We start from the raw sequence: 9290 nt of genomic DNA on the forward strand, positions 1-9290 counted from the left end.
CCACAGTATGTGCCAAAGGCCAGGAAGATCACCCTCAGAAGATGTGCCACAGGAGGCAGAAGTACATCCTCGGCCCTCGGAAGGTGTCAGGCAAGAAGCAGAAGGAAATCTGAGAAGTGGGTGACTGAGCCTGTCAGGGATTTAGGCATTTGGACCCTGGAGAACTGCTAGGAGGCGTGATCATTTGAAAAGGCTTAGGGGAGAAATAAGAAGAGCACAGACAAGTGTTTGATAAGGCGTTGGAAGCGAAGACCTTATGCCGTGTATTTCAGGCCTTGGACTCCTTTCTTTGATCTGATAGTAAGTAATATCTGCCCCTGCCTTCTTTCTGTTAACATTTTCTGACATATATTTTACCTTCATTTTACTTTTAATTATCTTGTGGAATTCTGTTTTAGATAGTTTCCTTGTTAACCAGAATCGTGTTGGATTTTGGATGTTGACCCACGCTCCAGGTCTCTTCTTCAGTTAGGAAGTTTCACACAAGTGCATGTGAACATGGTCACTCCCTGTTATAAAGGAACACAGGTCACAAAGCAGCACCGTTAGTATCAGCTCACAGATGTAGGATAAAGAGCCCAAACTGTGTGTGTGCGTGCGTGTGGGTATGCATACACATCTACATACACCAAAAATGCAACTGTGCTGCTTTCTGTGTGGTATGACTTTTCTTTTTGCTTAAATGTATTTTTTAATGAACTCATGTCACAGACAGAATTAAATTTTTTAAATAAGTAAGCGAATCAAATAATTAGCAATCAGCTTATAAGGGCAGAGGGAGCACCTAAACTTGATAAAATAACTATTAAAAAGTAAACCTCAAATCACCTCTGGATCTCAGCCAGTGGAATAAAACTGGCAATTATTACAGGAGAAAAAAAAAAGTAGGCTTACAGTTGTGAGTATGGGAAAGAGTTCATTCTTATATTATTGTTTATTAATTATTACATTATTTTCCATATGAACAACTGTAAACCTACTTTTGCCCCATAGTTCACACGATCACCAAGGCAACCAGGTCCTTTGTGTCTGTTTGTCACACCTTCCTCCATCACTAACCTATGGAAACCACAGACCTCTCCTCTGCCATAGTTTTGGCTTTTAAAAAATGCCATAAAAGCAGAAAACTTTAACCTTTTGAGATTTTTTTTTTATTCAACATAATGCTTCCTGATTCATCCAAGTTGTTGGGTATCTCTGAAGAAAACACTTCAAATATTGAGAAGTATTTAATTTTTGCATGTACAGCCATTTGTTCACTCATTTGGCCTGTGCCAGTTATCATTTTATTAGCTATCAGGCCAGAACTCACTATTCAGCAACTTCTCCAAGTAATGGGTTGGCTTTTGAAGCATTTCTTCTTCACAATAAGCGTAATGCTAAACTCTACCAGTAGAGGGAGCTGCAGGGGCATTACTCTCCGGTTCCAGCTGCTGTTTTCTGTACTTCCTCTTGTTCCTGCTGCACCATCAGGCAGTGGCATGGGTGTGACGACATCTCTCGATGCCTTGCCCAAGCTGTGCCCACAAGGAGCAGTCTTTTAGAGACCTTGCAGTCTTGGTCTGAGCCAGGTGATCACCTTCCCATGGCCTCTTGCCGTGGGCACTGCACTCCACGCTCCCTGCCCGCAGTGGCCTCCGCATGCCCAGGCACCCACGCCAGCTGCAGCTCACCTGCGCACCGACGCTTTGCTTCCTGAAGCTCTCACAGTGTGGATGCCCGTGACCCGGACCGCCCACCCACAGCCATTCTCTAACTCTTGCTTCAAGCCTGTGCGCCAGCACGGTTGTCGTGTTCTGGAGGCCTGCTTGCTGCTTCTCAGCCCGCAGACCAGTTCCGTCCCAGCAATGAAGAGAATGTTGCCGTTCAGTGGCAGCACCACGACTTCTCCAACAACAGCTGTAACTCAGACTGCGGAAGGGGCCCTTGGCAGGTTTCTCTTCCCATTCTCCTTCAGCCTGAAGATACTCTTTGAAGTTCTACTTACATATGCATAGTCCCTCTCTTATGGACAAATAGTCATTTGAATCAAAATTTGTCTTTAAAAATTACTGTGTGGTTTCTGACTCCTGATTGAACCCAAACTCATATACACTAGTTGAAGGTCGTATAGTTATTTCCCGGTATTGATGATAATAAATCGGGCTGCTATAAACATGCACATACAGGTGTGTATGTGTGTGTGTGTGTACATGAGTTTTAATTTCTCTGAGACAAGTATCTAAGAATGGATTTCTGGGATGTAGAGTAAGTGGATATTTCACTTTATTAGAAGTTGTCAAGCTGCTTTGTAGATGGCTAGACCACTTTGCATTCCTACTAGGAGTGCATGAGAATTTCATAGCATCATTGGCGTTTAGTGTTGTCACGTTTCTTTTCTTTTCTTTTTGTTGGTTTGTTTTCCCCCTAAGTTTGTAGTTCCACAGATACTGATGTTGCACATTTTGTCATGTGCTTATTTATATATATTCTAATTGCTGAATTGTCTATTCAAGTTTTTTGGTCCTTTTTTTAATTGTATAGTTTGTTTTTTATTATTGAATTTTAAAAATCTATTTGTATTTTTTAGATACAAGTCCTTTTTTGTATATGTTATCTTCAAATATTTTCTACAGCTTTAAGTTTATTTTCTGATTCTTTTAATAGTATTTCACAGGACAAAAGTTTTAATTTTGTTGAAGTCCAAATTATCTATTTTTTATAGATTATGCTTTTGATTCATATTTAAGAACTCTTTGCCTAATATCAGGTTATGTTTTCTTCTACAAGATTTGCAGGTTTAGGTTTTACATTTAGATTTATGGTCCATTTTGAGTTAATGTTTGTAGAGGTATACAGTTCATCTTATTGCCTATGGATGTCCAATTAATCCAACACTATTTGCTTAAAACTCCATCTTTTCTTTATTGCATTGTCTTTAAAACTTTATCAAGAATCAACAGGTCATATTTGTGTGGATGCATTTTTTTCACTCTTGTCTCTGTTCCATTGAGCTGTCACTTTGCCACTGTTTTACAGTCTTGATTGTAACTTTTTATTAATTGAAAAATTTACTAGTGTAAAATTTCATAGTAGTGTAACATTATTTTCTCTATCAAATTGCTATGGCATTTATGTCATTGCCTTTTCATATAAATTTTAGAATCAGTTTGCCTATCTCTGCAAAAAAAAAAAAAAAGAAAAAAAAAATCCTGCTTGGATACTGGGATACTGACTGGAATTGTGCTAAACTTCTAAATCATTTTTGAAGAATTGTTGGTTTGAGACTATGTTAAACCTTTGTGTCAATAAACATGCTATGCCTCTCCATTAATTAAATTGTTCTTTGATTTCTTTCATAGATATTTTGTAGTTTTTAGCACACAGAACATTTCATGTTCTGTTGATTTATACCTAAGTAATTTTTTATTTTTTTGCAACTAATAGCAATGCTTTTTAATGTTTAGTTTTAGATTGATTATTGCCAGAGATAAAGATATATTTGTTTTTGTTTTCATGATAATCTTGTGTCCTAAGATCTTGTTAAAATTACAAGTCTTAGAAATACTTTTATAGCTTTCTTGGATTTTCTATGTAGAAAAATAATGTGTCAGGAATAAGAACTGCACTATTTCTTTCTTTCCAAATTGCATTCATTTTATTTATTTATTTTTTTGACATTGCACTGGTGAAGACTTTTAATATAACTTTGTTAAACTTTTTTTTCCTTTAGTGATTTTAGGAAAAAAGGAAAGAAGAGGAAGAGAGAGAGAGAAACACTCATGAGAGAGATCACCGATTGGCTATCTCCTGCATGCCCTCTACTGAGGATTTGGCCCACAACTTGGGCATGTGCCCTGACTGGCAATCGAAACATGGAACCGGGACCTCTTGGTGCCTGGGTCAATGCTCAACCGCTGAGCCACACCTGTGGGCCTTTTAGCATAACTTTGAATAGGATTATGAGAGCAAACATCCTTGCTTTGTTCCCAATCTTATGTAAAAACTATACATAGTCTTTCACCGTCAATATAATTTTAGCTGCAGGATTTTGTTTGTATTTGTTTTTGTTTTTGTAGAGCCCTTTGTCATGATAAATTTCCTTCTATTTCTACTTTGCTGAGAGGGTTTAAGATGAACGATTTTTGACAAATTGGTTGATATGATTATGTGTTTTTAGACTTGGTTGATGTGATCCTGTGTTTTTTCTTCTTTAGACTGTTAATATAGAACCCCATATTGTAAAGTGTTTGAATATAAAACCGGTCTTGCAAATCTAAGATAAACTCTACTTGGCTATGGTGCACTATTATATTTATATATTGCTGGATTCAATTTGCTAATATTTTCTTGTCAATGTTTTCTTTTCTTATAATTTGTTTTGGTATTAGGAAAATCCTGGTCATATTGGTAACTTTGGAAATGCTCCCTTAACTTCTATTTTCTGGAAGAAATTTTTGTAGCGTTGGTGTTAATTCTTTTATGTAAATGTTTGGTGAAGGCAGTAAAGCCATGTGGGTCTGAAGATTTCTCTTTGGAAATTTAAAACCACAAATTTAACTTCTTTATTATTAGTTACACACAATTCAGGTTGTCTATTTTATCTTAGGTGTGCTTTGATACCTTATGATTTTTGATAATTTATTCATTTTATTTAGGTTGCCAAATATGTGTCCATATATTTATATAGAGTCTCTCTTATCATCCTTTTAAGATATGCAGGGTCTGCAGTGCTGTCATTTTATTCTTGACATTGGCGATTTGTGTCTTTCCCTTTTTTCTTGGTGAGCCTTCCTAGAAATTTATTAATTTCATTGCTTTTGAAAGAAGTGAATTTGTTGTTAATTTTCTCTGTGTTTTCCTGTGTTTACTATAATCGGTCGTGGCTCTCATCTTTATTATTTCCTTCTGTCTATTTGCCAAAGTAGGAGTTTAGATCATTAATTTGAGATATTTTCCTTTTCTCATATAAGCACTTAGCACTATAAATTTCCCCTAAGTATGACTTTCGCCTCATCTTGCAAATCTTGATATGTTGTATTTTCATTTTTTTCCGTTAAAAATATTAGTTAATTTCCCTGAGACTTTCTCTTTCACCCAGGGATTGTTTAGAAATGTGATGTTTAATTTTTAAGATTAAGATTTTTGTCATCTTTCAGTTATTAATTTCTACTGTTATTCCATTATAAATAGAGAAAATACTTCAAATAATTATTTTATTTTTGTTAATGTTTGTTTTACAATCTAGGATACTGGTAAGAAAACTCTTAGATCATTTTCTGCGTGCACATCAAAAGAATGTGTATTCTGCTGTCTTTGGGTGGGATGTTCTATATTGTCTAGTAGATCCAGCAATTATAAATTAAGTACCTTATCTCATTATTCTATGTACTTGCTGAAGTTGTGTTTACTAATTTGATCAATACCTGAGGAAAATACGTTAAAGTCTCTAATTACATGTATGGACTTGTCTATTTCTACTTGAGTTCTTTCCGTTTTTCTTCACGTGTTTTGCATCCCTGTTGTTTGGTGCAAGCACATGGACGTTGTTATGTCTTCTTGCCAAATGTCTTCTTTTGTTCTCATGTGATATCATCTTTACCCCTGGTAATTTTATTTGCTCTAAAGTGTAGATGAGCTGATGTTAATATAGATACTCCAACTTTCCTTTAAATTAATATTCACATAATATATTTGTATCTAACCCTTTATTTTTATTTTTAATCAATTTATATATTTTTGTTACAGATGTTTCTCCTTTCTCCCCCAGACACCCTCCTCCTGATCCCACACACCTCCAGCATTGTTGTCTATGTTCTAACCCTTTACCTGTAACCTACCTATAACATGATACTTGAAAAGCGTTTATTGTATAGGAAATATACTTGGGTCATTTTAAAAAATCCATTCTCATAATCTTGGTATTTTGATGACAATGTATACACTTTACATTTAATCTGATTATTGCTATGTTTAAATTTATATCTACAATTTTATTATTTGATTTCTGTTTATACCCTCAGTTTTTCCCCTATTTTCCTTTTCCTTATTTCTTTTGGGATATTTGAACTTTTTTATTATTCCATTTTAATTTATCCATCATGTTTTAACAATATTTTTTGTTTGTTTTAGTGGTTGCCCAGGGGATTAATATATAATTTCTTATGTTTTCACTCTCTACTCAGAATGAATACTTTACCACTTCAAGTGTATGTAGATACCATATCCAATATATGCATTCTTAAAAAAAAAAAATGTTTTTATTGATTTTAGAGAGAGGAAGGGAAAGGGAGAGAGAGAGAGAAACATTGATTGGCTGCCTCTTGCGCACCCCCTTCTGGGGATAGCACCTGCAACCCAGGCATGTGCCCTGACCGGGAATCAAACCAGCGACCTCTCAGTATATGGGTTGGTGCTCAACTGAGCCACGCTAGCGAGGCCAATATATCTTTCCTTACCCTCCCTCCTTTATATTGTAACTGACTCATATTATTACATCTACCTACATTAAAATTTTTATCAGAAAACATTATAATATTTTGCTTTCAATGGTTTGTATTCTGAATAATTTAAATGCTATGTTATACAGCCCTGACCACGTAGCTCAGTTGGTTAGAGCGCTGTCCCAATATGCTAAGGTTGTGGGTTTGATTCCCAGTCAGGGCACATACAAGAATCAACCAAGAAATATATAAATATGTGGAACAACAAATCCTCTCTCTCTCCCTTCTTCTCTCTCTCTTAAAAAAAAGTAAAATCAATAAATAAACTCTCATAAATAAATAAATGTTATGTGATGCAACGCTGGACCTTGTTGAAATCCTCCTTAAGTAGGCAGCTAAGCAAGTTGGTTCAGCCCGAATGCGAACCAGCCCTGGGGCTTCAAAGCCCTGTTTCCGTGTCTTTCAGGTCCGCTCACACTGGCCCCACACACACGCCTTGCACCGGCCAACCTGGCGCTGAGGAAGCGGCCTGTGTTTCAGTTCGTTCTTGAAGTTCACCGTGTTCTACGTGGTGCTAGATGCACGCACGTGCAGTAGAGGGCTGCCTGGGTGTCTGGAGCAGCACCCCTGGTTGGCTTTCCTGAGCGCCCCTGCCTGCCAGCTCCATGCTTCCATCAGCTTCCTGGCCTCCTCTGGAGTCTCTCGGGCCAGTGTGTTGGTGGCTTATACACCCCACTTTGAATGCTCTTTCCACAATTGCTTCCATCTCCATAGTCAAATGATGAGAGGACAGAGAGAAAAACACCGAGAGAGATTTCTCACATTCTCCTGGGACCTCAGCTCTTGGTATCACAATGGAAAGTTCCCCTTCATCACAAATGGAGGCTATGAGGGCAACTTGTCACCACTGTGTTGGTTGGTACAACCGCCACCGTCACAGAACTGCATAGGACTAGGAAGTGAAAGAATAGAGAGAGGAACAAATGCAGGGACACTAGGGAAAGTTTTTCTCTCTCCAAAGCAGAACTAGAGGACTTCTGGAACTCTCCATCACCACTCCACTTCTGGGTTTCTGACTGCACCAAGTCTAAGCAGGGATACTGGAGAAAACTAAAAACCATGAAACTTTGCATTCTTGGCATCTCTAGTCTTACTGCTTCTATTTAGTTTTCAGAATGTTCAAACTGATTTTCTGTGCATTTATTCCAGGTTTCATAGCTATAATTACTGGGAGAAATATGGTGGTATTTCCTTACTCCGTCTTACCTATAACTGTGACCTAAAAATAATATAGATCCTAAAATGTAGGTATAAAAACTCAGAAAAGACAGGAAAGCTGTGAGGTGTCATCCAAGCTCAGTAAGGAGTGCTCTACAGTGTGCGTTAGGGTAGGGTGACCATCATCCGGTCTCAGTAAGGAGTGCTCTCCAGTGTGCGTTAGGGTAGGGTGACCATCAACCAAATAGAACACATTGTCAGGATGAGAAATTCACCCGAGCTATGAAATTATACCTAGACAATAGATGTGAACTAGGAACTAGAATATAGCACCACCTTATTTAGAAGGTCTTGTGGGGAAATAATGCTCTTTCCTCATTGTATTCACCGAGTTTCATTGTTTAATTACCATCACCCACCTGTATATAAATAATGTGTTTGGGTTGTCCACTTTGTTTTGATTGATTTACATGTAAATAAGCCTTTGTCCTAAAAGTTAATTTGTCATGTTCAGTGTACCTACTAACCTGTAAAGAGTGTATTCTGTAAATGTTAGACCAAAATAGTTTATTTTTACTGTATATACAAACCAGAGGCTCAGTTTGAGTTTCTGTTAAGCTTAGAACAGGACTCTGGAACATAGGATAGATGAATTATAACAGTATTTATTTTAGAATAAAATGAACCTAGATAGGCTGGTTAAAAGAGGTCTCTGAGGCTTAGATCCCAGAGTTTATGGTAGAAAACTAGGGATCCTGGCCATCCCCATAACACAAAGCCACAATGACAGTGTGGGTTCCTCCCCTCCGAGACCCTGCAATGAAGCTTTCCACAGGAAACTTCCTGTGGGGATAATTGATACCCTTTAACTCATCTTTAGCTTTATCACTGGAATTCCCAACAAGGATGCTTCTTCAGGCCAAAGCCACAGTGGTTCTTATGATGTGGGCACCTCTGTGAAAAAAAACTCCAGAACATTTCTCACAGGCTCCAGTCAGTGGTCAGATGACAATGACTTTAGTCACTCTAGACTTGGATCACATGTACACAGTGGAGGTGACACATTGCATGTGAATGAGTCCAGAATTTGCTCTTCTTTTTTTAAAATGTGTTCTTATTGATTTTTTTGTTTATTTTTTTTAGAGGAAGAGGACAGGAGAGAAACATCAATGAGAGAGAAACATGGATCACCGCCTCCTGCACGCCCCCTACTGGGGATCGAGCCCGCAACCGGGCATGTGCCCTGACGGGAATCAACCCAGACCTCTCAGTCCACGGGAGGACGCTCACTCCACAGAGCCACACCGGCAGGGCAGGAGTTGCTGCTTTCATCACTAACTGCGTCATCCCCTTCCGTCGGGGTGGGAGACCATGACGGTTTTACATTCACAGTGACTAGAATGCTACTGGAAAGCTCAGAAGGAAAACAAACGTATGAGAACAAAGTTCTTGTATATCAGAAACAGTTATGTGGTCCTCCAGCAACGAACCCATTCCCAGGAGTAGTCCAACTGAGACCAGGAAGCACATATGAGAAGGGTCAGCCCCAAGGGCACACAGCTCAGACAGACGCTGTCCAGCTCCCTCCCTGCTGTCCTTCCTCCAGGGTGTAGACTTGTTTCCCAGACTCTTGGCTGTTCACACTTGCTA

This window comes from Molossus molossus, unplaced genomic scaffold, assembly GCF_014108415.1.
Source record: "Molossus molossus isolate mMolMol1 unplaced genomic scaffold, mMolMol1.p scaffold_m16_p_15, whole genome shotgun sequence".
Taxonomy (NCBI): domain Eukaryota; kingdom Metazoa; phylum Chordata; class Mammalia; order Chiroptera; family Molossidae; genus Molossus; species Molossus molossus.